The sequence below is a fragment of the Eretmochelys imbricata genome, chromosome 6, assembly GCF_965152235.1.
Source record: "Eretmochelys imbricata isolate rEreImb1 chromosome 6, rEreImb1.hap1, whole genome shotgun sequence".
NCBI classification, from domain to species: Eukaryota; Metazoa; Chordata; order Testudines; family Cheloniidae; genus Eretmochelys; species Eretmochelys imbricata.
This window is the reverse complement of record NC_135577.1, coordinates 6,474,631-6,492,189: the sequence shown is the minus strand read 5'-3', so window position 1 is coordinate 6,492,189 and position 17,559 is coordinate 6,474,631. Positions and strand designations below refer to the sequence as shown.

Sequence of the window (17,559 nt, the reverse complement as noted above, 5' to 3'; positions counted from 1 at the left end):
TTTGGCTGTGTGAGCCACTCGGCGTGAGAAGGGCAGAGGGCTCCCACCTGATCTGCACTGGTGGGGAGCTGGTACCCCAGCCCCGTGGGTGCTGCACCCTGTGGCAGCTCACAGGAGTGAAGCAGGGCTCTGCTAGGCCAGGGCCATGATGGAGGAAACTCAGGGAGTGGGATGGGTTTACACTGATGTCGGATTCACTTCTAAGTTGCGTTGCTGGATGACGGCTAACCAGCCCCTGTACTCACCTGGGAGGTGGCTCATCTCAGTGCCAGGCAAGGAATCCCTGTATAAGCAGCCCCTGTGCCCCACCCCAGAGGCAGCTGCATCTCAGCACCGGCCTAGTGATCCTGTATAAACAGCCCCCGGGCACCACTCCAGACGCAGCTGATGCCCATTCACTCTGTGCTCCAGAGGAAAGCAGACAGGGGAGTCAGCAAGGCTTCTAATTTCTCCAATTATTACCTGCAGGGCCGGCCTTGTGGTTGGGTGACCGCCCAGGGTGCCGTGGTTGGGGAGGATGAGTGCCATCTGAGTGCCACAAGATGGCAGGCCTGGGCTGCCAGAGAGGAGATGAGTGCGGGCGAGCCCGGGGCTGAAGCCCCTGGACACACGGGCGGGGCGTGGGTGGAGCTGCCAGCCTGGCAGGAAGTCACAGGCAACAGAGCTGGCCCCTGCGGAGCAAGCGGGCCGGCCCGTGTCCCCCTTTCCTGCAGGGACGGGTGATGCCACACAACCGCTCTCCTCCAGCTAGATGGTCGGGGCGAATGGCCGGGGGAACCCCCAGGCTCAGAAACTCCTCCATGTGCAGCCGGGCTCAGATCTGGGGCCAGAAGCTGGCTCTCGCGCCTTGCGCCCCACGCTGCTGTTCTCCAACTGCACTCAAGGACGAGTTCGTCCAGGGCGCCATTTTGCCTGAAGCCAACCCTGCTTATCTGGAACCCAGCCCCAGAGGCCATTTGGCCCCCCAGCCTGTGACATGTGATCCAGGACCAGCTGCGGCAAAAGGGAAAGTGGAAAAGCCACACCCAGAGCCAGGACCCTGTTCCCCATTCAAAAAACACACAACGGGACCTTCATGCATTTCCCAGTGCCCCTAAACCCGCACAACAACAACCAACAACAACAACAGCATGCTTTCTAGGCTGAGCATTTGTACAGGGATCCCTCCTCTGGAGCTTGTTCAGCTGCCTTTGGGGTAGGACCCAGTATTGGGGGAAATCCCCCAAAGCAGGAAATGTGCAGGGAAAACATCTAGCTCAGCCACTATTCAAACCCATCTTTTCCTGCACACGGGGCTGTCTACATTGTCTCAGAGCATCTGTCAAAGACACAATCTAAACCCTGGGCGCATGGTGTTTGAAGAGAAGGACACAGATCATGCAGGCCTGAATGGGAAAGGGTCACAGTCCTATGGCCGTTTTGGGGTCCATCCTAGAGCAACAGAGAATTCTCTTCCTGCACCAGAATCCTATATGGTGTTTCCAGATACCCCGATAGAAAAGGCATCATCCCCTACTGACCACTGTAGGCTGCATATTTCTATTGCTTGCCTCTCGATTAAATTTGACAGACCAGGGAGCCCACTACAGAGACAGGCTGGGCTTGTGGTTCAGGAATTAAACTGGACTCAGGAACCTAGGTCCTGCTCCTGACTCTGCTGCAGTTTCCTTGTATGATATTGCACAAGTTACTGAATCTCTCTGGGACTCTGTTTTCCCCAACTAAGGATAATAAGCCTTCCTTTGTCTACTTAGACTGAATTCTTTAGGGAAGTGGTCGTCTCTCACTGTGCGTCTGTGCAGCACCCAGCACAGTTTGGACCTTAGTCGGGCTCGATGCAGCATCCCAGCCCAACGGGGGTCCCCAGCTCTCGGCCGGGCTCCGTGCACTGCCTGGCATGACAGGGGGCCACTTTGACCCGGGAGAGAGGCATAAAGTGGTTTCAAGACAGAGCAGGAGACAACTTGGAGCGGGGTGGGGGAGGATAAATAAGGTTTATAGTGAGGACCCACAGAGACCTAATGCTGACTGGGGTATCTCTAGCTCTCTCCATCTTTCTCTCACACAGGAGTCATATCCGTCCTCAATCTAACTAAAAACCTAGCTTCCTCATGCCCAGCCTTTGAGTCAGAGTGAGGGGGGCCGAGCTGAGAAATTCACACATCAATTTCACATCCTTTTTAGGCTGTAGATTTGCAAGCTATGCACTACTGACACCTTTCTGAGCTCAATTCCCCCCTCCCCTACACCCTGACAGATGGAAAAATCTATACGTACATGGTGCCCCGTTTACACAAAGCTGGTGTTTGGGTGAGACGGCTCTGTAAAGCAGGGACAGGCCCGGAAAGGGTTTTCAGGTTAAGGGATCACATGGATACTGACCCAGCTGGGATAAAGGCAGTGCCATAGAAAGAGAGAGGAACACAGCACTCCCCAGATCGGAGCACACTGAGGTCCATCTAGCCAGTGCTGGAATCCTAAAGAAAGATATGCTGGAACACCAGGTAGGGGGAGGCCCTGGGAAAGAAGCTAGGGTAGTGGGGTTGCTGGGAGGAAAATGGTTCCTGGTGGCTCTGGCCCCTGCATTTCACTGCAAGGTCCCAGCTGCAGCAGCCTCAGAAAAGACCCTGCCCGGCCCAGAGGACACTCTGCAGCCAGGAAGGGAAAGGAGCCACCTGGTCTGGGACCTACAGGAATTCCGGAACAGCTGTAACACAGAGACCCCCCAGGCATGTATATTACCCCTAGAGTGACCAGATAGCAAGTGTGAAAAATCAGGAAAGTTTTTTTTTCGGGGGGGGGGTATAGTTGCGTATATAAGACAAAGCCCCTGATGTTCCAGGTCAGAACACCTCACCGAAGGGGGTCGTGGAGGTCTCTGACAAAAGGTAAGAAGTCGCCAATTGTTGTGAGATGTTTGTATAGGAAGCAATTTTAGAGCTATGTGACAGCTTGGCTATTGTGTCCCCAATCTACCTGGAGCAAAACCCACCACCGGAGAAGGGAGAGGATGAGAACGGAGCCAATCAATATGAGAACAATGGACACCTGTGGCAACAGACGACGTTTACAATCTGGACTAGATGCAAGCTGGAGAATTCCAAAGACAAACACACACACACACACACACCGGGCAAGCACTCAGAAGAGAGGCCCCCCGGCTAAGAGACTGAGACCGTGAATGCATAAAAGCAGAAGAAATGGCCCAAGTGGTTGTCCAATATGGAGGAGAGACTCGATCAGTCTCATGGCAGTTGGATCTCAGCTTTTTGAACTGGACAAGAGCTGCAAGAGCTAACCAGAGGGCAAGAGCTACCGTATCCCATGGGAAAGTAACTTGTCAATAAGCATAAGGCTATGGTCACCTTCTGGGCTGCAATTCAGACCAGCTAGAAGTTGTGGCATCGCTTGTCCTGTAACCTTGAGAGCCTTAAAATGCTCAACTGCTGTAGCTCCCTGTCTGGATGCTCCCAGCCAGCGACTCTGACTCCAGCCGCCTGTGCGTTACAGCACTACTCTGGTCTCCGCCAGCCTTGGTTACTGCTAGACAAGTGACCCCAACATACCCCCAGTCCCAAATTTCCCCAAAACCTTCTGCCTTGAAATGTCCAGCCCTGTCCGGGACAGTCAGAGGAGTAATACAGACCACAGGTGCCGACTTTCTTCTTCCTAGGTGGGTGCTCCACCCCACCCCACTTCTTCCCATGCCCTCCCTCAAGCATGCCCCTCCCTCGCTCCGCCTCCTCCCACCCCTGCTTCGCCCCCTCCCCCAGCGCCTCCCACCAAACAGCTGATTGGCGGGTGGGTGCTGATCACCCACTTTTTTCTTTTTGATACAGACAATGGCTTCTTTAAAGAGACAAAAGCCTAACAGTTTGTTCCTTTAACTGGAGTGAATATTCACTTCTAGGCAAACACAGCACGCGGCTGATTTAGAATAAAAGCAAAAGAAGTTTATTTCATCAAAATGAGAGAGCCTTTAAGTGAGTTCAGGGGTCAGGGATAAAGTCAGAAATGGTTACAAGTAAATGAAGTGAAAACCCCTTTCTAGTGACTCAGGTTTAACAAAACTACAGTCTTGGTTCAAAGTAAGATTCTTACCACACATCCTTTCAGCTAGACGGCTGCCCACCCCCTACTCAGGATCTCCCACAAAGTCCAACGTGCTCAACTCCTTTGGCATCTTAGGTGAAAAATCCCTTGGGGGACTTTTCCCCTCTCCTTTATAGTCTAGGGCAGTTTTGAGATGTATCCTCCTGAGAAAATGATGCCCCAGCTGTGGGGGAAGGTGCCAGGAAGTCTGATGGAGAACTTTCCAGCCTGGTCTCTTCCCTGCTGGAGCTTTCCACAATGCAAAGTGGATTGATCCGTTCCCCACAGACTCAGATATGCTAATGAGTGGCCACTTGACCGTGATTGCACCCACTTCTCATGGATACCCTTGACATAGGCAATGGAGCATCCTGAAGGTAAAAACCTGAGGTCTCAAACTTCAGTCTACTCTCAGGGAGGACAGTGTAGAGAGCACAGGATGGGTTAGATTCCCATGTGGTACCCCATACTGGGGAATGATGTTCTGCAGTATTCTGGACTAGTTGGAGTTTCCTAAACACCGATGGCTTCATGCCCAGGTGACAATCCATCACATTACTGTAGTCCAGCTGAGAGGTGGTGAATAGGTGTATAACTGAGGCCAGGTCTTTGTCCACCAGGGTGGGATAGAGTGTTCTAGACTGCCACAGATGGTTGGAAAGGTTACCCACAGATGCTGCTATGTGAGAGATCAGCGTCAACAGGGAATCCAAGAGTACTCCTAGACTATGGACTGAACTGACTGATTGTGTGGGTGCTTGTTCAACTGCAGGAGACTGTGCCAGGGCTGTGAACTCTTGAAAGGACTTTCCTCTGCCCACCAGCAACACCCCTTGTCTTGCTTGGGTTCAGCTTCAGCCAGCTGTTCTTAACCATGAGTTGATCTCATCCAAGCACTGGCCATTTTTGGTGGTAGTGGTGTGTTGGTGTGTGGGCAAGGGTTTGTAGAGCTGTGTCTCATCTGCATATTGCTTGCACTTGAATCCATCTGACCAGTTCACCTCGCAGTTGCATGTAGATATTGAAAAGGACTAGACAGAATTGATTCTTCTGGGACTCCTGTATCTTTCTGGGTATCAAAGTCCCACATTCCTTATGGTTTAAACTTCTGAGTGGCCTTCCCTTGTCCCTTTCTGGCTTGGGCAATGGCTTCCCATTTCCAGCTCTCACTACATAAAGGGACATTTAATTGCTCCTTCAATTTAGTCTGAAAGAAAGGTGCTTAACACTCCTATCAGCTTTGTCAATAAATCAAAGACCCATCTCATGGCAGCTATCAGCCTCTTCCTTAGGGCACATTTCTAAATGGCTTTGTCCCTTTTGCATTGAGTGGTTCATCAATATTCAGGGCCTCGTGGCCTATATTCTGCAATATTCAGGGCCTTTCAGTTAGAAGGTTACATTAATGATGGAGTCAGGTATTCCTTGGATGCAGTCCTGTTTGTTTGTAAAGAACATACAAAATCCTGTTTCCCTGAACACTGCAGGAATCAAATAGCAGGAGACAGTTTCTTTGCTCCCACCCCCCAACCCCCTTTCTCGCTAGCACTCTTTCCAAAACCTCTCTCACCTTTTAGTCAGTGTCAGGCTTTCACTGCTTCTGTGGCTAGTGTTTCCTTGCTGACTTCTCTTTCCTTCTGTTCACACTCGGAGCACCCAGAAAACCCCTCCCCCGCCCACAGCTCAGTTTCCGACTGGTCTTTCATGACCTGCATTTTGAGCAGCGGCTCCCATGGTTTCCGCTAGCCATTTCATAAAGGAGCTTGATGGTTTGTTTCTTACATGTATCCTGAATGAAGGGCAGTTTGAATTAGGGTTGATCCAACCCAGAAAATTACCCTCCCCTCTCAGAGAAGACATAATTTAGCAAATTACCAATGACACGGTCTTAAGTATTTCTATATCGACACAGCGTCTTTCTGTCAGGATGTTTTCACACCAACTCAGATTTGATCTTACAAAATATTGCATCGGAGACGGGAGTGTTCCTGCTGTGAGCAGACAACATCCCCTCCCCATACTACAGTAAAAGCTATCTTCCACGGTGGCTGTGTTTGCCAAATGATTTTCCAGTCTACGTTGATATCGAGATCCTCTATTTGGGAAGCTTTTCGATGTTCTGGAGTCCATTCCTGTAAACCCCCACACCCCCCATTCACTGGTCCAACAGGTGAGCCAGGAACATTTTCATATCTGCAAGTTATGGGGAGAGAGAGGAGACAGCCACTTCTTCCTAATCACACCCATCTCCATTGAGCACTAATTCCTTGCTCACTGCTTAGGGGCGTGCTTGTCATTCGCATCTCAGCAAGGCCATCTCGATATTGTGAAATCATACCACTGGACTTTGGACTTCGGCTGTAATAAGCTCTGGCCCTCCCCGGTGCTTTGTGTTCTTGTGTCAATACTGCCCCCGAGCCATCTGTGTCCAATAAGAAAGGGGGTCTGAAACCTGGGTAGGCCCAGACAGGAGCAGTCACAGGAGCCTTTGTCCAACTCTGAGAAGGCTACGTCACATTCTGCTGGCCACTGGAACGTCTCACCCAGCCTACGCATGGGTTTGCAACCCTGACACAGGCACAGACAAATCTTCTGCAATAGAAGCAGAGCCCTGCAATGGGCTTTGGACCATTTAAACTCCCAGAACCTGGCCCTCTAGCTCAGAAAGCAGAGAGAGGCTTTTCGCTAAAGTTCAGTCCTTGCAGATGACTTGCCCCAAAGAAACGCAGAGATGTGGCATATGAGAGTGAAGTGCTCCCTGTTCAACATTGGGTCTTAGACAGCGCTCAGCACTGGAGTATCTGAGCGCCTTCCACCCTTGCATTCTGCAATGGGACGAAGAGAGAGGGATGGGATAGATACATAGGGAGCTTGTGGGGTGGGGAGTGAACAGATGCAAGGAACCCGTGGCATGTGCTGTGAGCTCTGCTTGCAGAAGCAACAAAGGTGTGAGACCCTCTTGTATGTGTGTACACACACACACACACAAACAGCTCTATGCTTGAGAAGGCAAGATCAAAGAAATGCCCCTGATGCTTGGAATGAAGGGTGGGGAGGTTTGGAATGGTCTGTAGTCACTGAGGAGTTTGTTCCAGCCTGGGATCAGGCCCTGAGAAAGTGCTGTGTCCAGCACAGATGGTCTACCTCAATGATAGTAGCAATTAGGACAGCCCCAGGCATGGTCCAGGTCCCCATTGCACTGGGCACGGTATAGTATTTATTAGGTGTATTATGGTAGCACCTAGGAGCCCCAGTCATTGACCAGGATACAGCTGTTCTAAGCACTGAAGATTATTTACTGGGTGAATTACGGAAGCATGTAGGCTACCTTCCCATGGACCAGGACCCCTCTGTATTTGGTACTGGACATTTATTAGGTGTATTACGGTAGCACCTAGGCCACCACATCCCCATGGTTTTAGGCATTGTACAGAGGCAGAGCAAGAAGACCCAGAGGGGCAGACTTGCCAACCCTGATCCTTATCCTGAAGCTTGAGATGTTTCTCGATTCCCTGGGACCAAGCCTTGAAGCTAAGGACCAAGCCTGAGAACCAGATTCAGTATTCTCAGGGTATGGAAACTAAGCCGTATTCAGGTGGGCATGAATTTAAGGTGCAGTGTTCCACTTTCAACGTGGGTGACACCCAACAGGAACAAGACCCTCCTTTTCTGGAATCGGCACATCCGCACATGGCATCAGTCAGGAGTTGTTCCGAAGGGAAGCCAGTGGAGGGAGTGGACAGGTCTGATGCACGCCCAATATCCCGCACTGCAGCGTTCTGTACCAGCTGTTCCTAAGCACCAAAGCTTTGGGCAGTAAAGCCAACAGGGACTATCCCTCATGGGCTTCCCCCTGCTGACTGCAGCACCTTCTCTAGTCAGGGCATTCATAGGACCACTGCCCTGGGTGCGGTCCTTGCAGCCAGCACCGAGATCTGATTGCAAGGGATCCCCCTGAGATTTCCCTTCTTTGTGGCTACCCCAATGCGCCATAAGCTGCAGCTAGGAGCCCTCGCCAGCCTGGGGCTTCCCCCTTGGGTTGATCCTCTGGCAGTTAATAAACTCTCCATTCAAGCTGGCTTCATCCTTACTATGGCAGGGTTGTCCTCCGCAGTGCCCACCATCCCCCCGTTGGGACACTGATAAATACCCTAAGCAGTAGCACCAAGGGTCTGCCGTCCTTCCCAGGCACTGCTTCCAGCCCCTCTCTCTCACACAGAGTGCTGACCCTCCAGATTGTCTCCCTGGAGGCCTGGCTCCTACCCAAGCCTGGAGGCTCTTCCCTAAGCTAGATCCTTATTCCCAGCCTGCCTCCAGGCTATCTGCCTCTCCAGGGCTTGCCCCTGGAGTCTCCTTCTCTCCTGCCACCCTCTCCCTAACTCAGCTCCCCCAGGGTTGGGTGTGCAGGAGACACAGATGTTTTTCCAGCAGGGGGAGCTCTCCTTGGGGCAGGGGGCCTTGGGGGACCCCACGACTGGGAATACAGCTGGTGGAGGTGTATCCCCAGCAGGGCTGCTCTCCCCTTTATAGAGATCCCCCATCTCCTCCCCAGCTGGAGCTGATCATTGACTTGAACTGGTTGATCAGGAGCAGCTGACCAGGGCTGAGCCCAACTCCCCTTAAAGGGCCAGCCTGTGACACCACTGTGAGCACACTGGTGGGTCTTCTGCTGTCTGCTCAGGACAGCAGGCTGGGTGAACCCTCTCTCATGCTGGGGACATGTGTAGGGTCTCTCCGACAGGATCCCAACAAGAGCAGTCAGGGCCAGGGCTCAGAGCAGGGGCAAACCTGAGGCTAGGAGTAGCCGAGGAGTCCATAGTCAGGTCCGGACCAGGGTCAATATGGAGGGTCAGGGTTCAAGTTGGGTTTCAGGATCTGAGTCAGGAGGCAAAGACCAAATCAAGCCACGAGCTGAAGAGCATGGGCCAGGGGCAGTCATGGCTGCTACAGAAGACCCACACTGCTGCCTGGACAGAGACTGAAATGCCCCTTGGGTTTATATAGGGCAGGGAGCCAATCAGGAGCCTTGGGGCTGCTGCCTGTCAAACCCTTGAGGTAGAACAGCCCATGGTCTGTGTCCACAGCGGGTCACGGGAGGTGGAGCAGAGGCTGGTTATAGCTACTACTGGGTATCAGCCTGGAGCTATCAGCTGCCTGGTAATACTACTGGCCTGGCTCTAGACTCAGGGAGTCTTACGTTTACTGCTGCCCCCCCCCACCCCACAAGGGGTGCCTTCTTCTGGTCTCGGTTTGGCAGGTTTGTAGGATTTTGTGCCAAAACCACCACACAAACTGTGGACCCCAAATCATGGAAGGCTGCCATGAAGTTGGGTGTGTGATCTCGGGATGCAGGAACCCAGGATTGCTCTTCCAGGCCAGAACCCTCCCAGCCGATAAGGAGCCGTGTCTGATTTTTGAGTCCAGTATCTCGTGCACCTCGTACTCATTCTGTCCTCAGACCTGTACTGGAGGGGGCGGTGGTTGAGCCTGTTGAGTCCAAATCAAGCTGAGGTCAAGCCAGGAGTTCCAGAGCGTAGAACAGGAACAGTCGTAGCAGCTACCGAAGAGCCATGCTGCTGCCTGGACACTTCCTGGACCACTTCTTGGGTTTTTATGGGACAGGGAGCCAATCAGGAGCCATGGGGCAGCTGCCTGTCAAACCCATGAGGTGGAACTTCCCGTGGTCTGTGTCCACAATATAACCTCATAACGTGGGGTACAGATATTCCAGTGAGATCAATGCCTGTAGCAACTTACACAAGCATTTCATAAAGTCTAAACCCTGAACGCTATACACATTTTTCAAACTGATGTGTTTTAGCGCAGCCAAATGCAAAGCTGTACATCCATGACCAAAGAGAATATCTTTCCCATTTACTTGATGGGGGCCTGTACCCTGGAAAGCAGTGACTCTGAAAAGCTCGTAGGGGGTGTGGTTAGGGCTCTGGGCATGTCATGGCATTAAAACTCTCATGGATGCCTTGATTTTCATTTGTGCCTGAGACATTTTTGTGAGAGACTGTCCAACATGATGCAGAGGGGAGACCCAGGGGGAAGAGCTGGAGAGGGTGTTTCCTAAACACCTATGGTTTGATTGTGGGTGGGGTTTCATTTGAGATGAGAGTCACTGTGATGCAGCAGAGCTCTCCACATCTTCACGGTGACCGTGATTCTTTTCTGCGGGTTCCGCATTCCCTCTGTCCCCGGAGAATGGATTCGAGGTGGGGACTAGATCTTGGAACAAACACAGCTGTCCACAGCATCCTGGGAACTGCCCAATGTAGGGAGCTGTTCAGGGAGGTCAAAGTGCCCCAGACTGGCTGAGCACCACTGTGACGTTCTGTACCTTGGGGGGAACACCCTGCTCCCCCATGTTCATCTCTATAAAATGATTGTGTGGTATCCAGTGCAAAGTTTGTCACGTTGAAAGGCTCATAATGCACTGAACATGGTTGTTATAGTGATGTTATAGTAATTGTTACAGCCATGTTATAGTAAGGTTATAGGTTATAATTTCATGTACTGTATGTAGTTATGAGGCTGAAAATGTATCCTCATGGCTTAAAGCAAGCCCATGCAAAAACTCTCCAAGAACAGAGGGGCAGTTCACACCCTGTCAGGGCATGGATGGGACAAACCCAGCCCAGCCTCACAGGAACAATGGACACTGGCTTAGGCAGCAACAAAAGAATCTGTTAGACCCTCGTGGGAGTCACCCCCTTCCTTTGGCCAATTTGGGACTGCGGTGAGGTAATGCTCACCTGACTCTGAACGGGTGGGGGGGGGGCAGGCAAAGCAAAGAAGAGAGAAAGGACATGATAAAAGGGAGAGACATTTTGCCATGCTCTCTCTCTTCCACCGCCATCTACAGACACCACCACCACCAAGTGACTGAAGCACTGATCAAAGAGGAGAACCTGGATAAAGAGCAACCAGCCAGCCTATGGTGAGAAGCATCTATGTTTGTAAGGACATTGAAAGTGTTAAGATCAGCTTAGAATGCGTTTTGCTTTTATTTCATTTAAACAAATCTGACTTGTTATGCTTTGACTTATAATCACTTAAATCTACCTTTATAGTTAATAAATCTCTTTGCTTATTCTACCTGAAGCAGTGCATTTGGTTTACAGTGTGTCAGAGACTCCCCTTGGGATAACAAGCTTGGTACATAGCAATTTCTTTGTTATATTGACAAACTTATATAAGCTTGCAGCAGCCAGCAGGCATAACTGGACACTGCAAGATGGAGGTTCCCAGGGTTGTGTCTGGGACCGGAGATATTGGCTAGTGTCATTCGCTTGCAAGTAGCGGGGAGCAGCTTACATGCCAGAGGCTGTGCGTGGACAGCCCAGGAGTGGGGGTTCTCACAGCAGAGCAGGGGAAGGCTGGCTCCCAGAGTCAAGGATTGGAGAGGCCTATCAGATCACCGGTCCAGATAACACCAGAGGGGAATGTCGCAATCACCCCAGAGGGAAGGACTCCAACTGGTCTGGGGACTAAGATGTGGCCCTGAGTCAAGAGATTTGGGTTTGACTCCTGGCTCTATCCCAGACCCTGTTCTCTCTGTGCCAGCTCAGTGCCCTGGCGGAAAGGAAGGGCTGCTGTGGCTCTCAACAGCAGGAGGAGATCCCATCCCTTCCTCATGCCAAAGCACCAGCCCCAGCCTCACAAGTTGAAGGGGAATCCTTATTGTAAGTGCTGTAGAGGGTCTATGACACACATAGTTGAATAGATCTCAGTCCACCTCTGCCTGCAAAGTCAGTGTCCCACTCCCCATGTGGGACACTCCCTGGGAAGATCCAGGGTTGTGAGGCACCTGCCCTTAGTGTAAGGGGACTGTTGCCCCCTTACTAACATTCAGTGGGGGTGTTTTGGTTGGCTAGCTCCCAGTACTAAAAAGGGGGAAGGGTCGATGGGGAATCAGGACCATGAGACTGACAGCCCCCAGGAACAATGGGGAGAGGCCAATGCTCCAGGTCAGCCTGAACGACAGGGTGGGCAGGCTAATCAGAGAGTCAGGAGGCCAGGGAGGTCCCATCCTCCATTTGAGCTGGATTTACCTGGGTCAGACAGAGCGGGGCCGAGCTAAGGAGAAAGCAGGGGCCCAAGCTAAGCTGGGGAGCAGAGCTATGCCAGATCCAGAGGAACCAGAAAAGCAGCCCAGAGAGAGCAGACCCTGTCCTGGGAGCAGAGCTGCAGCCCCGAAGCCAGAGGCACAGCCCAGAGAGAGCAGACTTGCCCTGGGAGCAGAGCTGCAACAACCAGAGCCAGAGGGGCCAGAAAAGCAGCCCAGGGAGCTGGAGGCAGAGCAGCAGCAGCAGCAGCAATGCAGAGACCGAGTGGTGGAGCTGGGGCTGGAGCTGTCCGGAGCTGGGTGCGGTGACCAGCTGGGGAGAGCGAGGGGGATCCTGGGCAGCGGGCCCAGCACAGGGAGACGCCTCAGCCAAGAGGCTCTGCAGGCCAGGCTTGGATCATAACCCCAACAGGGTGGGGCGACACTGGGAAGAAGGGTCCTACCGCTTAGAGCCTGAGAGCGTGTGGCCACCACCAGAGCAAGTGTCCAACCCACAGCATCCCTGGAGCAAAGCCAGGGCTTGAGAAGGCCTGGGACTTACAAGGAACAGACTGTGAACTGCCCTGACGTTCCAGAGACACGGTTTGTGATGTTCCCTGCCACAGAGCGGGGTGATGTGTTTCCTTTAACCTTTCCCATTTTTCCTTATTCTTTTTAAAATTAATTGTTGATTAAATAACTTGCATTTGCTTTAACTTGTATGTAATGGTCAGTGGGTCAGAGAAGTGCCCAGTGCAGAGAGAGTACCCTGGAGTGGGGACACCCTATCCCCTGTCCTAGGTGACCACAGCAGGGTTGGGGGTCAAGCCCCCCAGCCTTGTTGGGGTTACAAGGACTTTGCCAGACAGGAGAGTGGAAGGGGAGTCCTCAAGGGCAGGGAGGCCACTGGGTAAAGGAAGTGGGAGCGAGGACTCAGATCATTTTGCTAGCCCACTTCACCAGGGTAGTGCAGAAGCCAGGAAAGTTCCGCACAATAGCGGGACTATTCCCCCCGCTTACATAATTGGCATCATGAACAGGATCCTATCCACAGGGTCCACCCCATTGGTTTACTGGTTGAGTTCTGGTAGCACTGTCCAGGTCTGGTCAAGAACCCTATCATAGCTGGAATTGAAGAAGTACGGGCCCAGTTTGCTGAACTTCAGCGTAGATTGTCAGACCAAGCTGAGGCATTACAACAAGCTAGAACAGAACAGAGAGAAGCCTTATCACTGGCTAAGGCGGTAATAGACCAACAGGCAGCAGAAGCTAAGAAACCCCCTACTATTTATGTCCCACGGGAGCAGAAGGTCACAGAGTTTGGTGGCTTCCGGCAAGATCAGGAGACATTGCGGTAGAGGAATGGGTCAAGTCTGTGAAGGTGGCTCTGCTTGTGCTAAGAGTACCCGAAGAAGTTCATGTGGACTTCGTAGAGGAGCACCTCAAGGGCCAGGCCAAGGCCACAGTAAAGTTCATGGCAGTGGCAGACAAAAAAGATGTGGAAAAGGTGTTTGAACTCCTCCTGGAAGTGTATGGAGATAAGGTACCTATTGGAACCCCAAAGCAGTTCTTTGAGCAAAAGCAGGAGCCCGGTGAAACTATCTGGGCATATGCTTATGACCTCCAGGAGAGAATGAGCAAAGTGGCGCGGCGAGACCCTCAACGAGTTCCAGACCCAAATACGGTTCTGAAAGAGCAGTTAGTGCTGGGATCCAGAATGATTCCCTGCACCGCGAAATGAAAAGGAGGTTTAAGGAAGAGCCCAGTAAGAAGTTTCATGAACTCATGCAGGCTGCCAATATGTGGTCAGAAGAAGAGGAAGTTCCTGTCCCCTGTACACGAAGCCAAGCCTATCCGCCATACACACATTCACTAGGCCCCCACTTCAGCTGCTGGGGAAAAGGCCCTGCCCCAAACACAGTTAACACTGGAAAGTTTAAGTGAGGCTGTCCAAAAACTGGCGGTCCAACAGGAGGAGATAATAAAAGTGGTGACTGAGTTAATGAAAGAAAAAAAACCCATTAGTATATCAAAGTATCCAAGGGCACCGGGATCCCGAAGAGCCCCACTAAAGGATGAGCTGGGAAGGTACATCTGTTACACTTGTGAAAAGTCAGGGCATATTAGCTGGGAATGTCCACTGAGAAGGAGAACAGAATCCCAGATACTGAAAACCCATGGGGCACCAGGAGCAAGTGGTGCATCTACAGTAGAAGGGCAAGCAGTGGCAGAAGGATTCCTAGGCATCTCCTTGGTGGAAAATCACTCTGCATACAGCGTTGAAAGGAATGTGGGCAATGCCAGCATATCTAGTGACTTCTGTAAGCGAGCATTTGGAGAATGTCTAACTGCTGAAGTATGTATAGGAGGGGTGAAGACCAGATGTTTGTTAGATACTGGCTCAGAAGTCTCCACCATTACTGAGTCACATTTTCAAAAATATTTGAAAGACAAGGAGCTGACCATGCACAGCACACAGTTTGTACGTCTAACAGCAGTTAATGGACTGGCAATCCCAGTGGTGGGATGCCTCGAAGCAGACATAGACTACATGGGCCAGACACTGCCAGGGAAATGCAGTCTTTGAAAGACAAAGACTCTGAAGGGAGCCATATAGGAAAAGGAGTCCCAGGGATTCTAGGGATGAACATCATTAGTGAGCTGAAGGAGCTAGCGTTGCCAGAAGAAGGAACCAGGAGGATGAACCATCATGGGCACGCTAAGAAGAATGCTGTGCTGAGTCGAGTACTGGCTCGAGCACAGAGACAAAACCGTTCATTGGACCCTCCGGGGCAGACTGGAAATGTTAAAGTGGGCAGAAAACAGTAGACTGTTATTCCTCCTCAGAGAGGGAAGTTCCTTGACGAACACTGCTGTGTATCAGAAAATACCAATAGGTATCGAGCTCTTGTAGAGCCTACATCTGGGGTAAACCTACCTAATGGACTTCAGTCAGCCAATGTACTGACTAGTGCCGTCAAAGGAAGAGTACCAGTGAGTCTTCTAAACTCAAGCGTGAAGGCTATGGAGTTACAGCCTGAGGAGCTGATCCCTCAGGTGAAGGTAACATTTGGGGAGAGGGGAGAACAAGTTACCTTTCCTCAGGAAAGATGTGGTGGGAGACTGCCAGTTCCAGTTCAAGCGGCATGCCAAGGGCTGATTCCTGCACAGGTGGCTAACTTAAGGGTGTTGCCAGAGAAGCATCAAGAAGCCTTTTCAAAGGATGAGGTGACCAGTTTGGATGGCTGGGTCAAAGGTGTCCATGACAGACCAAAGACAGCCAGCGAAGTTACTCTCAGTGCAACTAAAGACACAGCCCAAAGTAGGAAAAGGACTTATGATTGCAAGTCCAGAGGGGCTCTCATCAGACCTGGTGACTGTGTACCAGTTCGCAGCCACGGACGCCAGAGACGTAATAAAATACAGGACAAATGGGAGCCAAATCCCCACACTGTGGTCACCCACAACAATCCGGAACTGCCAGTGTACGCTATCCAGCCTGAACAAGGAGGTCCTGAGAGAGTAGTACTTAGGGACCAGCTAAAGCATTGGTCTTTTAGTCTTACCAGGGCTCGTAGGAGGCATAGAGCAGCATTTCCAGAGGAGACTAAAACCAAACGGGGTAAACCCAAACCCTAACGGGAATGGCCAGATCCCTCAAACTCACCCAGTTTTACCCGAGAACGGGAAATGGAAAATATGAGTAACGAACCACCAGTTTTAAGAAGGTCCCAGAGGGCTAATAAGGGTGTACTTCCTCTTAGACTTAGAGATGATTAGGTTATTGGTTCTATGAAGTGTTTTAATAAATACTGTTATGTATAGTATGAAGAAGTAGATGTGAAATGTTAAATATGTTAAATGTTTTTTTGATAATTGTTAATGAGTTTTGATATGATGCTATGTGGGTATATGTTGTTACTATGGGGCCTGGATGTACTGGTGTGAATATTGTGGCTGTAGCAGAATTTTAGCAAGAGGGAATGTAAGGGGACTGTTGCCCCCTTACTAACATTCACCGGGGGTGTTTTGGTTGGCTAGCTCCCAGTACTAAAAAGGGGGCAGGGTTGATGGGGAATCAGGACCATGAGACTGACAGCCCCCAGGAACAATGGGGAGAGGCCAATGCTCCAGGTCAGCCTGAACGACAGGGCAGGCAGGCTAATCAGAGAGTCAGGAGGCCAGGGAGGTCCCGTCCTCCATGTGAGCTGGATTTGTCTGGGTCAGACAGAGTGGGTCCGAGCTAAGGAGAAAGCAGGGGCCTAAGCTAAGCTGGGGAGCAGAGCTATGCCAGATCCAGAGGGGCCAGAAAAGCAGCCCAGAGAGAGCAGACCCTGTCCTGGGAGCAGAGCTGCATCCCCAAAGCCAGAGGCACAGCCCAGATAGAGCAGACTTGCCCTGGGAGCAGAGCTGTAGCAACCAGAGGCAGAGGGGCCAAAGAAGCAGCCCAGGGAGCTGGAGGCAGAGCAGCAGCAGTGCAGAGACCAAGTGGTGCAGCTGGAGCTGGAGCAGTCTGGAGCTGGGTGCGGTGAGCAGCTGGGGAGAGCGAGGGGACCCTGGGCAGCGGGCCCAGCACAGGGAGATGCCTCAGCCAAGAGGCTCTGCAGGCCAGGCTTGGATCATAACCCCGACAGGGTGGGGGGACACTGGGAAGAAGGGTCCTACCACTTAGAGCCTGAGAGCGCGTGGCCACCACCAGAGCGAGTGTCCAACCCACAGCATCCCTGCAGCAAAGCGAGGGCCTGAGAAGGCCTGGGACTTACAAGGAGCAGACTGTGAACTGCCCTGATGTTCCAGAGACACTGTTTGTGATGTTCCCTGCCACAGAGCGGGGTGATGTGTATCCTTTAACCTTTCCCATTTTTCCTTATTCTTTTTAAAAATAATTGTTGATTAAATAACTTGCATTTGCTTTAACTTGTATGTAGTGGTCAGTGGGTCAGAGAAGTGCCCAGTGCAGAGAGAGTACCCCGGAGTGGGGACGCCCCCGCCCCTGTCCTAGGTGACCGCAGCAGGGTTGGGGGTCGAGCCCCCCAGGAATCCTGGGCCCAGCCTTGTTGGGGTTACGAGGACTCTGCCAGGCAGGAGAGTGGAAGGGGAGTCCTCAAGGGCAGGGAGGCCACTGGGTAAAAGAAGTGGGAGCGAGGACTCAGATCCTTTCTCTAGCCCACTTCACCGGGGTAGTGCAGAAGCCAGGAAAGTTCCCCACAACAGCGGGACTGTTCCCCCGCGTACATTAGCGTGAAGCAGCCGTGGCTGTGCCAGTTGGGGGCCAGCTCCCCGACTCCCATCTACAGGCACCACACGACCTCCCCTCTCCGCCCACGCAGGCTCTGCTGTCTCTCTGCAGCTTAGAGAGGAACAGTCCTCTGAGCACCCCCTGGCAGTGCCCAGACCTGGTCCCCTGGACACTC

The 17,559-nt window shown here is 51.9% G+C and overlaps 1 protein-coding gene across 1 annotated transcript in view; it reads left to right on the top strand.

The window, feature by feature from the left end:
• Nucleotides 1–17,559, top strand: part of LOC144266036 (uncharacterized) — a 293,194-nt gene that overhangs the window by 179,198 nt on the left and 96,437 nt on the right. The window lies entirely within an intron of this gene.